This window comes from Leptonychotes weddellii, chromosome 5, assembly GCF_054177405.1.
Source record: "Leptonychotes weddellii isolate Sample4059 chromosome 5, ASM5417740v2, whole genome shotgun sequence".
NCBI lineage: Eukaryota > Metazoa > Chordata > Mammalia > Carnivora > Phocidae > Leptonychotes > Leptonychotes weddellii.
This window is the reverse complement of record NC_138373.1, coordinates 63,118,120-63,141,592: the sequence shown is the minus strand read 5'-3', so window position 1 is coordinate 63,141,592 and position 23,473 is coordinate 63,118,120.

Genomic DNA, 23,473 nt, shown 5'->3' with positions numbered 1-23,473 from the left:
ATTTTAGAAAGGGGGTGGGTAGGGGCAGAGGGAGAGAGAAGATCCTGAAGCAGACTCCTAGCTGAGCATGGAGCCTGACCTAGGGCTCCATCCCAGGATGCTGAGATCATGACCTGAGCTGAAATCAAGAGCCAGCAGCCTAACCAACTGAACCACCCAGGTGACCCTATTTATTTATTTTTTGATAGAGAGAGTGTGTGCACATGCATGAGCGAGGGGAGGGGCAGAGGGTGAGGGGGAGAGGGAATCCCAAGCAGGCTCCATGTTCAGAGTGGAGCTAACACAGGGCTCGATCTCACGACCCTGAGCTCACGACCTGAGCCAAAATCAAGAGACGCTTAACTGACTGAGCCACCCAGGTGCCCCTATACTTTTCACTTTGAAGATAAAACTACTGAAGTTTAGAAAGATTAATTTTCCCAAGGCCACATTCATTACTTTAAGTGTTGGAACTAAGATTTGAACCCAGGTCTCCTGATTTCAAGGCTTTCAACTACAATCTATACAACACCCCCAAGTGTGGTTAGGTAGGTATCTGTGAAGGGGCTCTCATATGGTGAGCTACACATGGTCATAGGAGTCAAGGTGGCAGGTAGGAAAGGCATTAAAAGTCTCTTCCATTCATGGCAGGGCCCAACTATACCCAAAGAAGAAGGTAATTTGCAAGAATATGGCAGAATATCAGGACATGGGTTTAAAGACAGAGCTCTAGTTCCAATGTGAATAAGGAGTAACACCCTTACTTAGTAACACTAAGTGGACACCCAGTTGTGGAAACTCATTTGAATGGCCTGATCATACAGGTGGATGGAAAAATATAGCCTGGTACACACAGGTGAGGATGATTCAAAGTATTTAATTATTCACATACCTGGGGTCCAATAAATTAGAACAGACACTAGATTTAGCCTTGAAGCAAGGTCCTGGTAAGCCTTGCTAACCAGGTGAGTCAGGTGCTAATCCTTTAGTTGGGGTGTAATGGGGTTATGGAGTAAGATCTGGGGTAAGGGGCACAAGGATCAGTCCTGCTCTTAGGACTGCCCCAGGCTCACTCCCACCACAGTGGCACAGAGGCCCTACCATTTTGCTATATCCCAGCAGCCATACCTGTGTCTTTCGTAATCTGACTCTATGGAAGAAAGCTCGCTTCAAATTTTGCCTGGCCTCAGGACACCAAGGCAGCTAGTGCCTTTCATGCCCTGGCAAGAGTGAGGGGGATCCTGGGCAGGAATTAATTCCAAGAAGAAGGCAAGCATATGGCAGCCCCAAAGAACCAGGGAAGGAGGACCAGATGAAAGCATCGCTACCCATCTTAATCACCTTAAATTCTTGTCTCCAGCATGTATCACAGTTTCACATTCACACTGGAAATCAAGTGGCCCTAGTCCTTGACTTCTAGGAACTTCAATTTGAAATGAGTACCTACTTGGATATGCATTTACATAGTACTTGTGATATTAGGAAATAACATCTAGCTGCCCTTACAGAGACCGATGTAAAGTGGATTAGACCAGACAGAAGTATTTCTCTCTCCTATGTAAGAGTCCAGGGTAGATATGTGTTGGGGGCCCAGGATCCTCTTGTCTAGTTGTTCACCACCCCTAAGGGATTGGTCACATCTGCACTGTCCTAGATGGTTTACCACCCAGTTGGCATATCAGCTACCAGGAGCGAGGGTAAGAGGGAGAGGGGCGTGCTTCTCCCTTTTGGAGCATGATCCATAGGTGAGCATGTCATTTCTGCTGTATCCCATTAAGCAGAACTTGGTCACGTGGCCATCCTAGCTGCATGGAGCTTGGGATATGCACTCTTTATTCGGCTAAAAGCTGGGTATTCTATTAAAAAGGAGATATTTGGGAACAACTAGCAGTCTCTGTCAACATACCCATTTTGGCCACTTGAATATCCATATGCATTCTTCTTCCCTCGTAGACCACACCCAGCCCTTGCCCAGAAGAGACCATCTTAACCTCCCATTGAGTCTCTGCACCGAGCTCAGAATCTAGGATCTCTGGGGGATGTGTTGTCATCTCTGTCACACCTAGATGAGGTTCCTCTCCATAGTAAAAACAAGTCATCTGTTTCTTCCTTAGACTCATCATGCAGCGATAGTGCAGGATTAGATTAATGACAGTAAAAACTCCCATTCACAAGAGGGAAGAAGAGGAAACATGCATGGTCATTGGTCCCTAACTATGATCAAATCCTGTCAGGTAGAAATAGCGACAAATCCCCGCCCTGGCTGGGCAGTCATTTCCTTGGTCAGTATCCCCAGAGAGAAAGAGCCCGGGCCCCTGCCAAATTCACAGAGCAGACTGGCAAGCCAGCTTTGAAGTTTTACCTGTGAGTAAGAAACTGTTATTTCAGGTCTTTTTGACAGAAGAGAGCCCGACCTCCCCAGTAATACAGTGCTTTTAAAGTTTTTCAAAGACACCAAGGCCCTGAGAGATTAATTCATGGCATTCTTGTCCATCAGGCATTTTTTATTTCAAGTGAGAGAATCCCACATCAAGTGGGCTCAGGTGTGAGGGGAATGGAATGGCTCATGGACTCACACTATGGGAAGGGCCACACTGGATCGAGGCCTCAGAATGATGGGATTGGAGCTGGACAGTTGCTGGATGTTCTGATTCTTGTCTCTGTGGCTCTTGGTGCATCAGCCACCTATTTCCCTTCTACAGAACTGCTGCTTCCACATGGAGGAAACAGGACCATGGGGGTCTCTCAGATCCTGCTGCAGAGCACAGAGAGCCAACTTCTTTTAGTTCAAAGCAAGAAATCCAAGGGCAGAGCTCTGGTGGTTTGTGCCACATGCAGTGAGCATCTGACCCCCAGCCCCACTGGAAGCACTTGGTGGGGTGGGAGGGAGGAGCATTTCCCAGCAGAAACTGGGGTGGAGGCTGGGCAAACACCATGGAGTTGCCTCCTGCAGACCAAGGTGTGGTCACTGAGACTGAATTCAAGTTTTCTGATTCCTGATACAGCACACTTCCCAAGTTCCATCTTGTCTCCTGTTGTTTGGCTTCATCAATTTTTATTTCCATGACCGCAACATCTGACGTAGTTAATTTTGGTTGGATTTGAGCTGTTGCATTCCAAATTCAGTAAGGATACACAAGTGTCAGGTAATAATCCTTCTCAGTCTTGTGAACCAGTTAACACTGCTAACAGGCAGAACCATTAACATGCTGACTTACTTTCCTAACATAATAATCCTCTGGCAGCCTGAGCTGTGCTGATTGATATTCGACCTAATAAAGCTGATCTGGATAAGCTTCCCTGGTCTCCAAGGACATTATTCTAACTGTGGGATTTAAAAAAAATTTTTTTTTTGGTTAAAGTAAGTTTAATATCTTTACAGAAGTATATTTTCTAACCACCTTGCTGGGCCTGACTAATATGAGTATCCTCTGTTCCATATTGTGGAAATACAATCTGAAGTCTGAGGACCCTCTCAGTTGGCTGGAGGGCAAAGGGTTGTTGGCCCTGTCCACTGGTGTGGAAAGATTCAGTGGGTTAATTCAAGCATCAAGGTTGCTAACAAGGAAAGCAAGCAATAAAACTCCGGACAGAAGAAAGGAAGCTAGCAAACAATAAAAATGGCAGGAAGGTTCCCAACCCATCTGTAAGCCATTACAGTGTTGTGAACCATTTTCCAGGATATTTTTCTGATGCTGTTTTCAGCTTCTGTGCTTGTTAGGAAGAGCATTTGGGAACAAAGATAGTGCAATTGAGTAAATGAAGCTCTTTTAGGCACAATGGTCCCTGGGAGTTTCTTTGAAGGGTCTTGCTGGTTCTGGTAGTAAAATTAGAGATAAGGGCAACCAACTAATGTGTATGTTGCCATTTAAGCAACTTCCATAAAACAGATTTTCTAAAGATGCAGTGTGCTTAAAATTAGAAATGGAGCTTTCAGATCAACAAATGAAATACATTTATTTTTTCGTGTGAAGCTTTCTAGTTCTTGTCCTGTTGATATGCCAAAAGTGCTAAATAGTCTACATTTTAGTTAATGGCATGGGGAAAATGTCTTTTAATTTTTTTTCTTGTGCAGAAGTAACTTCTATTTTGACTGGTAGATCCCACAATTCCTAGCCCCAAATCAGGGGATTAAATTTGCTAGCTGGGACTATTTCTGTAAAATACTCCCAAGTCCCTTAACTATTATAGAATTCAGCTAGAATAATTAAGAAATATTGGTTCAAAAATTTGGATCTAGAAACGTGTAAATAATTTTGTCTAAAATCTTTAAAAAATTGATGTATTATTCTTTTGAAGTTAAAAAAAAGATTTCCATTTTGAAAAATGTTAAATTCTGAGAAAAGATTATTAAGCAAGTTGTCCTTAAGGGGAACGGGAAGGAACTACTTTATATTCCTGTTCAAAAATTGTGTTTCTAATTAAATTTGTTTTAACATATATCTTTTGGGTGGAAAAGTGATGTGTATGGTCATTTTAAAAATAAAAAGATTTGGAAATACCTTTGAAACTTGTAAAGTTTGATGTGAAATGTGTGTGTGTTTGAGGGGGGAAGGGCTTCCCAGTGAGGAGACAGAGGGCTCTTGTGGGGTCCGTTGCCCTCTCACCCTGCACCCCAGTTTCTACTATCTTGTTCAGGAAGAATACCTTCATAGGCGGCAGTTGAAAGGCATAAGCTTTGGAATCTGACACCCTAGTCACATTTGGGGACATTCTTCTACGGGAGTGTATGCTCCTGCGTACAGTGGGTGAATCACTGAACCATTGAGGACCACTGGATCTTTACCTGGAAAATGGGGAAACCCCAGCATTGTTGGGGGAAAAAAAACAAAGACATGTGTGCCAAGTGTTTGGCCATAGGAGATTTCAGTATGTGTTGTGGCTATTATCAGGACTATTCTATGAGTCAGGATTTCATCTGGATCTAGGACTCTCCTGCCCGCAGGGAGCCGGCCACATGTGTTTATGTGTCAGTTCTCCTCTGGGAAGGTCTGCTTCTCTCCCACCAAGGTCCAGCTCAGCAGCCGCTTCCCACTGCATGTGGAGATTTTGAAGGGATGGCATCGAGTTTGTTTTTCATCTTAGCTATTTCCATCCAACTCGGTTTGATTGGGAACAGGCTTTTCTCTTGCCACCTGTCAGGGAAATGGCTTTGCCAGAGAAGAGGGTCTGCTCCCTGCTCACTCACGCTCTAGTCCGTCAGCTGTTTCCCATTTTTCTCACCTGTAGGGCTTTAGGCCAGACTTACTAAGGATTGGTGTGACCAAGGTGAGAAAAGAATAAAAGCATCTGGTCTCAGGGGCAGTCTGTTGTCTTGGCATCAGAGTTATGTCTCTCCCTTGTGCTGTGTGTCCAGTTTCCAGCTATCCTTGCCTTTGCTCACCCTTGTAGGGACGTGGGCTGTCAACACTTTATCTGCCATGTTTCTCCATGACCAACCCTGCTCAGCAATCCCTGACAATCTTTGTTTGGATTCTGGATTTCTTGTCTTGACTTGAATTTCCTAACTGCCATCTTGAACATTGTTTGCTTGTTCAGTCTTAGACACATTGCTGCCTGATCTTTTTTCCCCTTCTCATTCTCTTCTTCTAGCCTTTCCCCATTCAGAAAGAGCAAGTTAGAGTGAACCAGTTGAAGGCAATGAGTATTGTGTGGGAAGAGCATGAATGCTGCAATCATGCAGACCTGGGTTTGAATCCTAGTTCAGCCACTTCCTTGCCCTGGGGCACTAGATAAGTTACTTATCCCCATCTGAGCCCTAGTTCTTTCATAGATAAAGTCACAAAAACCTTAGCTCTGTCATAGTGCTCATAGATGCATTTTACATGTAGTGAGCAACACATGACCATGCCTTTCCATCAGGGGACTGGATCAGTAGTTGGTAAAATGTCATTACAGGCATGAATCTATGAACCAACAGTGAAAAGATAACTGTGATGTTGTTCATATTAAATCAAGATTTGTATAATAGCCATTTATTGTTTGGATGGAAAATGCTACCATTTCCTAAATGTCCCATTTAGGGAAAGGATCAGTCTCTGTTTCTACAAAGCCAGCCTCAGATGATGACCTATGAATTTGGACTGAGCAGCATGGGGACTGTAAGTGTGGTGATGAATGTGTTTAGGTAGGCCTACATCCATCAACCAAAGAGCACAGTGGAAGCAGACACTGATGCCAAGCTTCAGGAAGGGTACTGGACGTGCTTGGCCTTTCCTTTTCTTTTTAGTTCTTTCTTTAAAATTTTATCTTGTTTCCTGTAACTTCCTTATAGGTTGTAGTGGGTCAATGAATCTCAGTTGAATATTTTGTCCATAAGATTACTTCTATAAGATAAGTTGAATTGTGCATTACTTTAGAAGACACTCAGAAAGAAAATCAAGATTTCCAGCTTCTAAACCTGAGTTCTCTGTCACCTCATAGCAGTTCCCCAAATTATGACAGAGCTTCATTAGAGTTATAGGGCTCCAGGGTCATGCCAAACTAATCCAACTAGATTATTAACAGCTGACCTCATGTCCCTTCCTTTTACAGTGTATGTATTGTTTGGGACTCTGTTCTTTTTTTTCTTTTTTTGCCTCTGTATTCCTAGAAAGGAGATTTAGATTATATACTACAGCTGATTAGAAAGAACCCCATTCAGTCAAGCATTTAATATTGAGTTATTACTCAAGCCTGACTCTTAGAAATAGACATCGATCCTGCCCCTGAATGTGGCCCTGGAAGAAACAGTGGCGTTTTCTGCTCGGAGAAGAGCAGGCAATGTTTTCCAATCCTCTGTGCTGCGGTAGCACAGAGGTGGCATCCTCATTAAGCTTCAGGCTACACTCCTAGAGAGCTTACCACCCAGGCCTAAGAAATGAAAGGTGACGTCTCAAAACATACTTCTCATGATAATCTCTTTCAAAATCAACACAGATCAAGGTCTCCAAAAGCTATCAAGGCAACTTCTGACAGAGATGAATGTAGGCAATACCCTGTTAAGTATATCCATTAATCACTATTTTTAAAATTTTCTACAAGCAAAATTTTTTCTTTTATTTTTTGTTATAGTTTGCCTTTGAACAAAGCCATTTGGTTAACTATTCAAGTAAAGGTAGATGCCATTAACCCATTCTCTCCCATGGATTAAACCTAAAGTGCTAAAGGGATTCAGCACAGCTTGGAATACAGACCAGAAGACCTACTATCTCTTCACTGATTGTATGATCCTTGGTATCTCACCAGAATCATTAAAAGGTATTAATAGGCAACCACCTGCATATTGTTCTTTGTAGGACATGGCCACATAGGAAGCAGACAAGTGTTTGCTTTCCGGGAATGTGTGTTTTTTACCACTACTGAAAATCTAGCAGAAGGTGAGGCTTACACTCCACTGGAAAGGTAGACTGGAGTAAGATTAGTATTGCCAGATCATGATATGTGAGAATATTCTGTTTCTAATGTCCCCTATTTGTGTTTCTGTCAAGCTATGTAGTTGAGTCATATTTTGGCTTAGAGTACCAGAGAGCAAAAAATGTATTGATGTGTGTGTGTGTGTCTTTCTATCTGTGTGCATGCAGGTGTGTGGGGACCCACGTGAGCATGTGCATATACACTGGCCATGATGTACTTACTATATCTCAGCTTTGGAAGAGTAATTGCTATTTTCCAAACTAAGTTCTAGAGACCTTAGACAACACATTGTATGACCAGGAATCTGCAAAGAAGGTCCTGAATCTGAGGGATGGTTTCCATTATGATGGGTTAGAATTGTTCTAGAACTGTCACATTCTTTCTTTTTTTGGCAGACATATTCTCTTATTGCTCCCTTTAAACTCTGGGCTACAATTGCTGTGGGTTTGGCTCCTGACCTTACAGGAAGCACACCCAAAGCTCCTGGCTGACTCAGAACTTTGCCTCCATACACAGATCAGTGCTGGTTCCTCAGAATTACTGTCAGGTCTGCCTGCTATATCTTATTTCAGAAAACTCTGTACTCTCAACCATCCCCTCACTCCATTCCCAGTGTTAATAGAAAGGCAATAATATACCATTAATGTTTCCTTCTTTGCTGACTGCCTTGCTTCTCTGAAACTTCCTTTCTATAGTCCCCTGGTTATGCTCCTTTTGGACTAGAGTTAGTTATCTTGTTTTTGTGAAGTGTCTTTTTCTGGGCCTTACTAAGTAGCATGTCCCATTATTTAGTGTCTGATTTCTTGGAGTCCCCTTTTAGGCTGCAGGTGCAACCTGAGTGATAGTCTATCTAAAGCCCTTCTGAGCCTTCCTAGGCCCCAGCTTCAACATTTATATACCATCATGTACCTTGGCTGTGAGGAAGGACCAAGCAGTACAAGGATAGTGTAGGACTGCCACAGGTGACTGAAACAACATATTTTAAATGGAATAATTCTATTCCTCTAAGATAATAAAATGACTTCAGGACCATGGTTTCTAAAACATGCCTGTGGGCTCTGGTTCCAGATGGAAACAGGAGGCTTCTGAACTCCCCTCTACCCATGAACAAACCAAATCTATGGCCATACATGGAAGAATTTTTTCTGAAAGAAATCCAGAAACTAGCTAAGTGACTCCTACACATCAGCTGAGTGAGAAAAAAAAAAAAAAACCCACATTGAAATGAATAGAAAAAGCTGAAATGCAACTCTCACCATAAACTCCACCCCTGACATAGTGACATACACTTTGAAGCAAACTTACAACTCCCAGCTTCTCCCTAAAGAATGAAAGGTTTGGACCCAACATCTAGGACCTGTTTAGGCATTAGTTTTAAGACTTCCACCTGAAGGATAGGCCCTCAATGCACCTAGATGTGAAAGCCTTGCATCCAAGAAATCCACCAGACTATCGCAAACAAAGAACTAGTTCTTGATAGGCTTGCAAGTTCTTGCCATGGCTGTCTTTTCAAGATGCAGTGCAGAGGGAGCAGAAAGAAATGTCCATCTGGCAGTCTTTCCTTGAATGAGGCCCATTTGTATACCCAAAAACCTGTGACCTGAAGGTCAGGTTCCTATTTTCAGTACACATCTAGGGGCAAACTGAAGATGAAGGAGGCCAGTGAGAGCCATCTCCATGTTCTCCCTTTTCCCTGCTCCAGGTAGCTGATATCTCTCTGCAAGGAGCTTGTGTACACTTGGTGCCCTGGCTTTTGTGGCTGTCATCCAAGGGACACAGCCCTTGATTACATGGTTCTGGTGACCAGTGGGACTTGTATTCATGGGTCCCACAGGACTGTACCAAACAAAGAAAGAGTTCTTAACTGGCTAATGCCACTCCTAATCAGGGCTTAATGCAGAGTGAGCAGATAGAACAGCAATCTCCCAGTCTGAAAGAGGTATAATTGCATATTTTAAATGTTGTTGCCTGAGGGTCTGTTTTCTAATTAGCCTACATCCAAGTACTGGCTGAGAGTCTCCCCTTTGGGACACTGCCCTGTTTTGACATACCCTCAACAACTGGGAACCACAAAGAAGGCAGCTTGGACAATCACAAATGTGTAGAGACAACTAAGAGCTAGGGCTGGGCTGAACAATAAGGTTCATCTCAGTAGATGAGTCAAGACTAGGGGAGGTGAATGTCTTATTTAATGCCCAAAAACCAACACAGAGAGTCAAGGAAAAGGAAGAAAAAGAGGAATATGTTCCAAACAAAAGAACAAGATAAAACTCCAGAAATAAATCTTAATGAAATGGAAATAGGTGATTTACCTGATAAAGAGTTCAAAATAATGGTTATAACGATGCTCACTGAGATCAGGAAAACAATGCATGAACAAAGTGAGAATTTCAATGAAGAGATAGAAAATATAAGAATGTATCAAACAGAAGTCACAGAGCTGAAGAATATAATAATTGAAATGAAAAATTCAATGGAGCAGAGCTATATCAGACTAGATCAAATGGAAGAAAGGATCAATGAACTTGGAGACAGGGCCATGGAATTTCTCCAATCAGAGGGGAGAAAAAAAAAAGAAGAAGAAAAAGAGTGAAGACAGCCTGAGGAACTTATGGGACACTAGCAAGTCAACCAATATTTGTAAAAAAAGAATGAGATCTTGTCATTTGTAACTACATGGATGGACCTAGAAAGTATAATATTAAGTGAATTAAGTCACTCAGAGAAAGACAAATACCATATGAGTTTGTTCATATGTGGAATTTAAGAAACAAAGCAAAGAAAAAAAGAAACAAACAAATAGATGCTTAAATACAGAGAACAAACTGGTGGTTGCCAGAGGGGATGTGAGAGGGGAAGGAGTGAGTGAAATAGATAAAGTAGATTAAAAGTACACTTATATTGATGAACACTAAGAGTACACTTATATTGACGAACACTAAGCAATGTATAGAATTGTTGAATCATTATATTGTACACCTGAAACTCATATAACACTGTTAATTTTGCTTCAAAAAATAATAATTAAAAAAAGATGGCTCCAGACCCAAATTGAGACACAATATAATTACATTGTTAAAAACTTAAGACAAGGAGAGAATCTTAAAAACAGCAAAAGAAAAACAACTTGTTAAGTACAAGGGAACTGTATATAACAGACTCCCTTCAGATGCAAGGATACACACAGAAAGTGTAGGTATGGAAACGGATATTCCATGCAAACGGAAACCAAAATAAAATGGGGTTTGCTATACTTATATCAGATAAAATAGACTTTAAGACAAAGACTATAATAAGAGAGAAGTCCAGGTCATTAAAATGATAAAGCAGTCATAACATTTGTAAACATTTAAGCACCCAACCCAGGACCACCTAAACATATGAAGTAAGTATAAGCAGACCTGAAGGGAGAAATAGACAGCAATGCAATAACAGTAGGGGACTTCTACACACTACTTTCAGCAATAGATCATCTAGACAGAAAATAAATAAGGAAACATTGGACTTAAAATGGATTTAACAGATGTTTACAGAACATTCTATCCAACTGCAGCAGAATACACATTCTTCTGAAGTACATGTGAACATTCTGCAGAATAGATCCTATGTTAAGCCAAAAAACAACTCTTAATAACTATAAGAAGATTGAAATCTTATCAAGCATCTTTCTGACTACAAAGGTATAAAGTTAGAAATAAATTACAAGAAAAAACTGGAAAAATTATCAATTATGTAGAGGATAAACAGCATGTTTCTGAACAACCATTGGGTCAAATGACAATCAAAAGAGAAATAAAAAAATAACAAGACAAATGAAGATGAAAATCCAACATACTGAAACTTATGGGATGCAGCAAGAGCGGTTCTAAGAGGGAAGTTCATAGTGATAACTACCTACATTAAGTAAAAGAAAGAGCTCAAATAAACAACTTTATGTCTCAAAGAACTAGAAAAAAGAGAAACAACATAAGCCCAAAGTTAGTAGAGGGAGGGAAATGACAAAGATCACAGTGGAAATAAATAAAGACTAAAAAGATAACAGAAAAGATCAGTGAAACTAAGAACTGATTTTTTGAAAAGCTAAACAAAATATACAAAGCTTTAGGTAGACTTGCCAAACAAAAAGAGAGAAGACTCAAATAAATATAATTAGAAATGAAAGAGAAAACATTATAACTAATACCACATATATACAAAAGATCATAAGAAATTACTATGAAAAATTACATGCCAAAAATTGGAACCTAGAAGAAATGGATGTCTAGAAACATACAATCTACCAAAACCAAATCATAAAGAAAAGGAAAATCTGAACAGACCAATGACTGATAAGGAGATTGAATCAGTAATCAAAAATCTCCTAACAAAGAAAAGTTCAGGACCAGATACTAAACATTTAAAGAATTAATACCAATTTTTCTTAAGCTCTTCCAAAAAATATATAAGGAAGGAACACTTCCAAGGCCAGCATTACCCTGACACCAGAATCAGACAAGAAAACTACAAGGAAAGAAAATTGTGGGCCAATATCTTCATGAACATGGATGAAAAAATATTAGAAACTGAATTCAGTGATACATTAAAAAGATTGTACAGACTCAAGTGGGACTTATTTGAAGGATACAAGGATGGTGCAACATCCACAAATCAAAGTGATACACCACATCAACAAAATGAAGAATAAAATCCTATGATCATTTTAATATGTGCAGAAAAAGCATTTGACAAAATTCAACCTCCTTTCATGATAAAAACTCTCAACAAACTGGCTATAGAGGGAAGACACCTCAACATAATAAAGTCCATATATGACAAGTCCACAACTAATATACTTATTACTGAAAAGCTGAAAGTTTTTTTCTCAAATCAGAAATACTCTTACCACTTATATTCAACATAGAACTGAAATTCCTCGTCAGAGCAATGAGACAAGAAAAAGAAATAAAAGGCCTCCAAGTTGAATTAGAAGTAAAATAGTCTCTATTTGCAGGTGACAAAGTAGTATATATGAAAAACCCTAAAGGTTCTACACAAAAAACTGTTAGAACTAATAAACTAATTAAGTTGCAGGATACAAAATGAACATACAAAAATCAGTTGATTTTTATACACTAAAAATGAACTATCAGAAAGAGAAATTTAAGAAAGCAATCCAATAATAAAATAACTGGCTCAGTAGGTTAAGCATCTGACTCGATTTCAGCTCAGGTCATGATCTCGGTGTCGTGAGATTGAATCCTGTGTCAGGCTCTAAGCTGGGCATAGGGCCTGCTTAGGATTCTCTCTCTTCCTCTCCCTTTGCCCCTTTCCCACTGCTTGCACTCTTTCTCATTCTCTCTCTCTCTTAAAAAAATACAATAACTGGGAATAAATTTAATCAAGGAGGTGAAAGGTCTGTACACTGGGAATCACAAGCTATTGATGGAAGAAACTGAAGAAAACATAAATAAATGGAAAGATATTTTGTATTCATGGATCAGAAGAATTAATATTGTTAAAATGTCCACACTGCCCAAAGTGATATACAGTTTCCAAGCAATCCTATCAACATTCCAAGGGCATTTTGCACAGATACAGAAAAGAACAATTCCAAATTTTTCTGTACTATAAAAGACCACAAACAGCCAAAGCATTCTTGAAGAAGAAGTAAGCTGGAGGTATCATACTTCTTGGTTTCAAACTATATTACAAACCTATAGTAATCAAAACAGTATTGTATTGGCATAAAAACAGATACATAGATCAATGGAACAGAATAGAGACCCCAGAAGTAAACCCATGTATATATGGTTGATTAACTTATGACAAAGGAGCCAAGAATATACAATGGGGAAATGATAGTCTCTTTAATAAATGGCATTGGGAAAACCAGCAGTCACATGCAAAAAAGAAAAAAGAATCTGGACCCCTATCTTACACCACATGTAAAAGTCAACTCAAAATGGACACAATACTTGTCCATAAGACCTGAAACCATAGGGGTGCCTGGGGGCTCAGTCGTTAAGCGTCTGCCTTCGGCTTGGGTCATGATCCCAGGGTCCTGGGATTGAGCCGCGCATCGGGGCTCCCTGCTCTGCGGGAAGCCTGCTTCTCCCTCTCCCGCTCCCCTTGCTGTGTTCCCTCTCTCTCTATGTCTCTCTCTGTCAGATAAATAAATAAAATCTTTAAAAAAAAAAAAAAAGACCTGAAACCATAAAAATTCTAGAAAAAAACAGAAGAAAAAAATATGTATTTAAAAAAATAATATTATTGAGCCATAAAAGGAAGGAAATCCTGTCATTTGTGATAGCATGGGTGGACCCTGAGGACATTATGCTAAGTGAAATAAGTCAGAAAAAGACAAGTACTGTATGATCTCATTAATATGTGGAATCTAAAAAAAACCAAACTCATAAAAACAAAGAACAGATCGGTGGATGCCCGAGGTGTTGGGTGGGGTGGGGGAAATGGGTAATAATGGTTAAAAGCTACAAACTTCTAATTGTAAGATAAGTAAGTTCTAGGGATGTTAAGTATAGCGTGCTGACTATAGTTAACAATACTGTATTGTATATTTGAAAGTTGCTAAGAGAGTAGAACTTAAAAGTTCTCATCACAAGAAAAAAAATTGTAACGACCGAGATGGATGTTAAGTAATTGAGGTAATCTTTTTCCAATATATATGTGTATTGTTATGCTGTGTAAAACAATGTTATATGTCAATTATACCTCAATAAAAGGCCAACTGGAACAAATTGTAGTAAAACAAACAACTCTGTATGCTCACTGGTGCTTCTGGTAATGTGCTCTTTTGCTTGCCCTCTGGCTGAGCTCTTTTCAGATCCAGGCCTGTCCACCTGTGGAGAGGCCTGAAAATACAATGGGGAAATGATAGTCTCTTCAATAAATGGTATTGGGAAAACCAGCAGTCACATGCAAAAACAATGAATCTGGACCCCCGTCTTTCACCATACAAGTTGTAAGTTAGAGAGGCCTGATCTTGCTTCTCTGTCTGCAGGCCCCACTCTCTGTAATAACTGTCTGTTAGCAGATTCGCCCCCACCCTGCACAGCCCATCTAGTTCGGGGGTTCACTCCTCCGAACCCCAGGTACCACAAAGGTAGAGCAGAGCTACCAAGTGGATTATTTATTGACACAAAATTCAGGACCAGGCACCCAAAGATTGCAATTAGTGGCCTGATATTTTGTGAGTCCTTTGGAAGGCAAATATCCCTGAGCATTTTATAGTTTTGTTGGCAGGATGGAGCTTATGTCTAGTAAGCTAGACATAAGACAGAATGCTGTGAGGTATGATATGGGGACTAAAGATAACTTACCCTGTACAATAAAGGAGCAGAAATTGTACGGCTCTGGCATGTCATGTTGTTCAAATTCACCACATTATACATTCCTTTGCTCTGAGGCATTGATGTTCTCCATTAAAATGCAAATATATTATCTGAGAAGGTTTATAGTATATGGAGGAAAGCGTGCCAGACCAAGAATCAGCAAATTTGGCTTCAGCCCTTCCCAGCTAAGTGACCTTTACATGGAAGCCCAGAATACTAGCAATGAAAGGAATCTTAGAGGCTTGTAACTAGTGTATGAAATTTTCCTAAAACCTTGAATATTTCCAATAACTAGGATCACAAAGCGAGGAACATTGTTCATTTAAATGTTCTTCTTTTATTGATTCCAGGTCAGCTTTCTCGTATCTTTTATATGATTACTGCCCCTTCTCTTTTCTGAGACACCCTTAATCCCTTCAACATTTCTTCTCATGCCCTGCTGTCTGTCCCTGACGTATTTATTTCAGCTAAATGGAAGGACCAGGATGTTTACAGTGCTCATCATAGGTGCCCTGAGAAGCATGGAGAGGGCAGGCACATCACTACTCTTGATATATAAGTGTCCAAATTTGCATGAAATTTTGGGGATCCACATCATAATTTTATCCTTTTTGAGTTAAAATCAACTTAAAGGCTCTAAATCTTTTCCTGGTAAGATGATGTCATTCTCCTCCTTTCCTGCAGGGGAGCTGATTGTAAAAAATCCTCCTAGGGCAGGATTTTAAATTTATCTCAAATACCTTTATCTTACTTCATGTTGGACAAGCAACAGATTTCTTGGAATCAGGTTTTTTTTTAATCTCCAAAATGAAAATGATAATACCTCTTCTGTCCACCACGCATTCCTGCTGTGCAAGTAAAGCTGTGATCTATGTGAAGGATGCAGGGTGCCTGTTTTAGTGCAAGCTCCAAGCCATTGGTGGCAGCTTCCTGAAGTGCTGTACTGACATGATTTCCGAGGGCTGTCTGGAATAGCTGGAAAGAGAACTGTGATTTGTGATGTCTGCCATGGTTTGTGTGTGTGCGTGAGCGTGCGTGTGTGTGCAGGTGCACTACATCTTTTTCGACACAGATTTGTCATACTTATACTCATGCAGGAAATATCATTATTAATTCATTAACATTGGAACACATATTAATCATCCACCTTGCATTAGAAAGCAGGTACATTTTGATGAGAAAGGAGCATAACACATTACACAGAAGGGTTTTCCAGCTGGACACCCGAGAGCTTCCACAGAAGGGAAAATGAATGCCATGATTCTATTCATTTACCCCTCAAATCTGATTCCAGAAACAGTCCTCAACTAGAGACATGGGTCAACATAGGTTCTACAGATTGCCCTTGCAAGGACTTTAGACCAGGAGTTGCCATCTCTAATGTCTAGACGGGACACATTGGTAACATCAATGATGAGGTTGGACCAGGTAGGGCTGGGGAGAGAAATGAAGTGAACTGTATACACTCTGTCTAAAGGGAGCAAGCAGGCCCCCATTTCAGTTGCTTACTGTCAGAAGTGAATATGGGCCCACTGTTGCCAGAATAGCCTACTTTCAGAGAAGCTGAAAATCTGGCATTTTATGTTAAATATTCCATTTAAAAATGTTGACTCAATTTAAAAAATAACTGTAGATTCAACAAAACACATCTGTGGGCCAGATTCAGCCTCCAGCTGCCAAACTGGGACCTCTGTTTTAGATGCCACTGGAAAAGGAAAAATTAACTCTTATTAACAAATGCTTACACATATGCAATGGAATCCCATTAATTACTGCCAACAGACAGTCACTGGCCACCCAAAGCCCCAGGTTAGCAGACATGGATTTGACCTACAGGAATTTTGGATTGAGTAGAGGGTGATACTTCCAAGACACAAATGATTGTAATTAAGATAGAAATAGTGGGTGCCACAAGAAATGTACAATAAACATGCTATGAGGATTTTTTTTTTTTTTTTTTTTTGGTGAGGGAGTTTTTTGGAGTGTTGTTGGAAGGGGGTTCATGGTGGATGTGGATAGCATTGAAGATGGGCCTCATGGAATGGAAGGATTTCTAGGGAGGAACACAATGGACAGAATCCAGGTGAGAAATGGGGGTTTAATTTGTAAAGGGTGAGTAGTCTCATGGCTTAGGACTTAAAGAGCAGGTAGCAGAATAGTAAATGGAAAGGTAGGATATAAAATGTCAAGTTATGGAGGGTTCTGAAGGCATATCAGAGAAGTGTGTACTTAATTCAACAGGCAATGGGGAGACATTAAGCATCTAAGCAGGGTAAACATGATTGGAGCTGGACCTCAGGCCAAAATGGAATCCCATATTAAGAGGCAGAATGTAAAAAGATTGAATTGAAATCTGTTTTAGTATTGGAAAGGGTAAGAATGGCTTGAACTAGGATGGGAGACGTGTGACAGAAGGAAGGAAAGATGTGAGTAAAATTGGGAAGATAAGGTAGATGTGATTTCTCAAAAGATTGGATGTAGGGACCAAAAGGTAGGTTAAAAATGATTCCCCTGTTTTGAAATAGGGACAGTGGAGAATAGACGAACTGGGAGGTGGGGAGAAGGAGGCTAGTGAAGAGTTCAGTTGGGCTATCTTGAGTTTAAGATGCTTTCAGTTGATGAAGTTATGGAAGCAAAGTACACAGGTAGCTGTAGTTGTGGTGTGAGGCACAGAGATTGCGTCAGAGACAGAGAGGGAGGGAGAGGAAAGAGAGGAAGGGAGGAAGGGAGAGCCAGAGGCTTGGAGGGCAGCTATAGAAGATAAAATTTGGCCATGGAAGCCATGGAGGTATGAAGATGCCGTTCCTGACTAGGGTTGAGGAAAGGAGAGGAAAGGTGGGGGAGAGGAGAATAGCCTGGTGCTAGATAGACTTTGGAGGGTGCTCGTGCTCAGTGGATGGGAGCAGAAGCAAAAGGATGGAAGAAATGATCCATGTGGGATGGAGGAAGGAAGCCAACAGAATGCCAGAACCCAGATGCCAATGAAAACCAGTGTGGTGACAGTGGTTGGCTGCTGCTAGCACTGAGTAGAGGTCTGGAAGGTGAATGCTCCAACTTGAACTTTAATCCTCATTATACTAAATTGTTTTCAACCAGGCTGCCCATGATCTCTTTGCCCTGAAACCCAATGGTTGTATTTTAATCTTTATCTATCAGTAACACTCAGCACTATCAATAGTTTTCTCCTTCTTGAAACATTCTTTTCATTTGCTTTTATGGAATCAGACTCACTTGGTTTTCCTTCTGCTTCTTAAACTCTTCCCACTCAGTCCTCTTTCTGATTTCCTCTTCCTCCAACCATTACTAAATATTATTGTTAATTAGATTTTTGTTTCTGTTCTCCTCTAATTTCCTGTTTCTGTCCTCCAAAGACTTCCACTGCCATTTATAAGTTAATGAATCCCAGATCCTTTCTCCAAGTCAGAGCTCTTGTCTGATCTGCACACATACATGGTCAATTGCTGGACATCTCCAAATGGTTGTTCCACAAGTGTATGAAACTCAACAATGTGAAACCTCAATTTATTATCTCCTTGCCCTCCCTACTCATCTTCTTCATGCCCCTACAAAACTACCACCTCCTTTTTTCTCATTTAGTGGTTGCTGCTATTTACCCAGTTACCTAAGGCAGAACCCTGGCCGTCATCCTCAACTTCTCCACCTGCTCACTCCCTATTTCAACCAATCACTGATGCCTGCAGATGTTTCTTCAATGTTTGGGTTGTCCAACCACTTCTGTCTATTTTCATAACTGTTCTGGCCCAGATCACCATCTTTTCATGCTCTAATTTCTTCCTGATGCCAAGTCTTGACTGTCTTCCACTTATTCTCCACACTATGACTTTATACCATTTGATCATTTTACTTTAGTCGGTTTTTCCATTACCCAAAAGATGAAGTCTAAGCTTCTTAATATAGCTTACAAGATCTTGGCATGATCTTGCAACTGCTCATCTCTCTGGTTCATTTGTTTCTTTTTTCCCCCTCACGTCTCCCCTTTCTATACCCCTGTACTCCAGGTTGGCCTAAACTTAAAACTGTTCCTCTAACAACATACTTTTTCCTAACTCCTCACTTTATGACCAGTTCCTTCTGCATAGAAAGTATGCCTTGACAAGACCATCACTTCTTGCTAGATGCCACTACTCCTTCTGATTTCAGCTGGGATAGCTTCTCTCTCTCTCTTTTTATTTTTTTTAATTTTTAATTTTTTATTATTTTTTAAAGATTTTATTTATTTATTTGAGAGAGAGAGAATGAGAGACAGAGAGCATGAGAGGGAGGAGGGTCAGAGGGAGAAGCAGACTCCCTGCCGAGCAGGGAGCCCGATGCGGGACTCGATCCTGGGACTCCAGGATCATGACCTGAGCCGAAGGCAGTCGCTTAACCAACTGAGCCACCCAGGTGCCATCTCTCTCTTTTTAAAAGATTTTATTTATTTATTTGTCAGAGAGAAAGAGAGAGCACAAGCAGGGGGAATGGCAGGCAGAACAGGCAGAGGGAGAGAAGCAGGCTCCCTGCTGAACAAGGAGCCTGAAGCAGGACTCAATCCCAGGACCCTGGGATCATGACCTGAGCGAAAGGCAGATGCTTAACCAAATGAGCCACCCAGGGGTCCCTGGCATAGCTTCTCTTTCGGGAAATTTTCCTGAGGCCAGGAAAGCATTCTGCTCTTCTCTATCATGTGGCCACTGAGTCATAGTTGCCTATATAATTCTGCCTAATTTTTCTCAAATCTAATGTGTTATACATTGCCTGAAAGATAATAGCTTCTTAGTTATTATTTATTAAATTGGCTATCAATGAACTATTAGATTTTACAGATACAAAATTGTGACTTCAATAGCCAATTTAATGGGGTGGCTTGGATATTTCCCCCTGGAGTATTTAAAAAGCTGTGGGTCTTGGAGAAATGAATCAGTGACTGAAGCTTGACTTTGCCACTAATTAGGTAGGGTGAAATCCATTTCAGGAATCAAGACACAGAATCACAGATTATATTTTTTAAAAATATTGTTTTATTGTTTTAAAGCATCATAGGAAACAATTATCAAAGTGAATAAGAAGGATTTATAATTAACTTATCAATTTGAACCAAATAGATGGACCAGAAGTACAAAAACAAAAACAAAAACTTTCACTTAATTATTTTTGGAGTGTTGTTTGTTAGATTCTATTAATTTGTCAGCAAACACTATTTTCTTTCTTTTTTTTTTTTTAAAGATTTTATTTATTTATTTATTAGAGAGCGAGCGAGAAACAGCATGAGAGGGGGGAAGGTCAGAGGGAGAAACAGGCTCCCCGCCGAGCCGGGAACCCGATGTGGGGCTCGATCCCAGGACTCCGGGATCATGACCTGAGCCGAAGGCAGTCGCTCAACCGACTGAGCCACCCAGGCGCCCCAGCAAACACTATTTTCTTATAGACTGTGCAAAGGTGAACTTTAGTATAATGTATGATTGCAAGTTAATGAATAAGAATCATAGACTGTTAAAGCTTAAAAGGAATTTAAAGATCACCTAATTTAAATACCTGGCTTTGTTAGTTGAGTAATGAAGTTCTGCTTATCTAACAAAATGCCTTACTTATATCGACTTAATCAGCAGATATTTATTGATTCCTTACTATATGAGGTATTGTGCTAGGTGGAATTGGGGGAGTGACATTAATCACTTGTGTTATCTCATTTTAATGGTTCCTGTGTCAACTAGTTTATTGTCCACTCTGAAAGAATGATAGGTTTACGTAAGCAGACAACTAAGTTTACCAGTTAGGGTAAGTACAAGTGAATGTTAGAGATAAGAGCTGGTGGGAAGGAAGGAAGAGAGCAGTGACTTTGGGCTGGGCTGGTCAGGAAAGGGCTTGAAGATTATTAGGAGACTTCATTGTGTAGGAGGCCAGCCCCAGAATCAACTGCTCTGCTCCTTATCTGTCTTCCCCGAGCATCAAGTCAACAATCACACGTTCCTAGGAGGGACTGGAGTTAAGGCTGAGGTAGAAGTCAGATGGTGGGGACACAATGAGTCAGAAGAAGCGTTTGATGGACAAGGTGTGACAACGTGCATGAAATAAGGTTTCCTGGGGTTGAGTCATTCGTAGAAAGCCTCACTTTGTCCAGGTATGTAGCAGGCCGTCAGTAAGATGCAGAGAGAGTAAACTGTTCTGTTTACAATAAAACAGAAAAAGCTTAATTACCTTTCTCATTTTCCTTATTAAACCCAGGCTTTTTTTTTTTTTTTTAAAGATTTTATTTATTTATTTGACAGAGTGAGAGACAGCGAGAGCAGGAACACAAGCAGGGGGAGTGGGAGAGGGAGAAGCAGGCTTCCTGCCTGAGCGGGGAGCCCGATGTGGAGCTCGATCCCAGGACCCTGAGATCACGACCTGAGCCGAAGGCAGACACTTAACGACTGAGCCACCCAGGTGCCCCTAAACCCAGGCTTTTTTAAGTTGATTATTTGGAACCTCTGACATGTCAGCACTATCTTTTTGGCTGTTGACCTTTTCTCTCCTCATCAGTTAGAGCTAGAAATATGTTCTCAAGGAAAGCAATTTGAAGAATATTCATCGAATCATAGTTTCCATATATAAGGGTATGTTGTCTGGATTTCTCTGTTGGTTTTGCTTTCTATGAATCTGTCCTAAAGGTCTGAATGATTTGGAAGTAATTTTCCCCCACTTGTTTCTGATGGTGATGCCATGAAATGGCCCAGGATTGAGAGAAGGGCTTGTGTTGTTTCCCATAGTCATACATCTTGATCATAAAGGCTATGCCAGATATCAGAGAGTTTATTTGTAGGTCTGAAGATGGGGGTAATCCTGGAGGGAAATTGAGATTTGAATTATTGACTTTTTCACAGACATACCCAACAGATTTCTCATGCTTAGCTATCAAATCTCAGTCCTGTGCCCTTATATCCACTGCTTGTTTTCTGACTTTCCCACCAGTTGTATGTTACATTTTTAAGAATGGCTTCTGCTGGTAAATGTTGTCTTGGAGGAATGCTAGCGCTCAGGATCCAACCTAAGTTTTTTTAGTGATGCGCCAGCCAACTCGTCCCTTTCCATCTTCTCATTTTTTAAATGGAATTGAGGATTGTTTTTGGCACATCCAGCAGCCTGGCAGGAAGGCAGGGTCTAAACATATTTATAGAAAAGGGTTGAATTCTGAACTGGCGGTGATTCTTATCTGTCAGCTCTTTGATGTTGCCGTTGTTGGAATAATTTATTTTCCAGAAGCTGACTCACCAAACTTCTGTTTAGAAGTGGTAGTTAATCTTTAATTAGCAATGATGCAAAAACAGAACTGAAAAAGAGGATAGGTAAATTACTTTAGAATGTAGCATTTATTCATAAATGTTTAGTCGTAAGTTGAATTGCAGTTGTGCTTTAAACTTAGAATGCATCATAGCCAGAAGGAAAGAGCCATGTCTCTTAAAATTGCTTTACCTGCGAAGTGGTGGTGTGATTCAGTGGTGGAGTGGGGAGACTGTGTTGCGATTGTGAGGTTAGGGGCTGGGCCCCTTACAGTGAGCATTTCACTGAGTGTCTGGAACTGCTGTGAGAGACTCTCCTTTCTTTGGAGCAAATTGTGTGGCCACGTTGGCCTTTTAAAATTGTCCTTCTTGTTCTCCCCTTTGGGATCATTTGTGATCATTCTATCAAATTTTTATTTTTGAGAGACCATTTTCCTAAAGCAATCAGGCCTGATCAGGTCCTGATTTTTCAATTTTCTGCTCTCTAATTTCTTCGATAATGTAAGGTAAAATCATATCATTGCCCTGTCCTTTTGTATTCTTGTTGACACGATTCTATCATGAGCTGTGTCTTCCTTTCAGAGATCATACTTACTGGGCATAATTAGGTAGAGAGACACTGTACTTTGAACTACTTGCTTTTCTAGTAGTACTGATGGGTTGTAGTGAAGTCGTGGTGTTGGGTCCCCATTTGACCAGAGACATTTGCTTGTGAAGCCACCCTGGCCATGGAACATCATTTCTCCTTCTCCAAAGACAATGAGCCCATATGGGGTTTGACCCTGCAACCCTGACATCATTAGTATTGTTTTTGAAACATCTAAGCTAACCCAGTCACAGCATTCGTGATTTTGTTATGCTAGTTCAACTGCCCCAGAGAGGAAACAATTTCCGCTCAATTGCTTGTGAATTGCTATTCCTCTGTCCAGCAAAAGGGATCCTGGTGTCTTTTAGGGTCATTGACTTGCCTTCTAGGTCATCTGTAACATTACAACTTTTTGGCTGGTGTTGCACCTGGTCTACAAGAACCGGACTGGTAAGATCAGGAAGTTTTCTGAATAGTATCACTTCATCTGCATTTGGATCAATTGACATTCTCATTATTACTATCAAATTCCTTTTAGAGATTGAATTTATGCCTTTTGATTAATCAGAGAATGCTCTTTAGGTCCTAACTTATCAGAAATGAGAATGTGTATCTTGTTATATTTGGTGGAATTTAAGTCCTTTGTGTAACAGCCTCTTAACCAGACAATTCACATGATTTTGTTTAAAAATTATATTTGATAATACTGCTGGAAATTCGTAAGGCAGTTGAATGCTTGAATGCTTGTTTGAGAAAGCAAGCTGCATATTTATCCCTCTTATCGACCATGGAAAGCTTTCTACACAAGACACCAATGCTCCATTTCAGAATGAAAACCAGAGATGGGGCCCGGAAGAGGGAGCGATTGAGATATCAAGGACCCTGGAGGGGTCTCCATCCTTTCAGGATTTTCTATGTGATTTACAAAC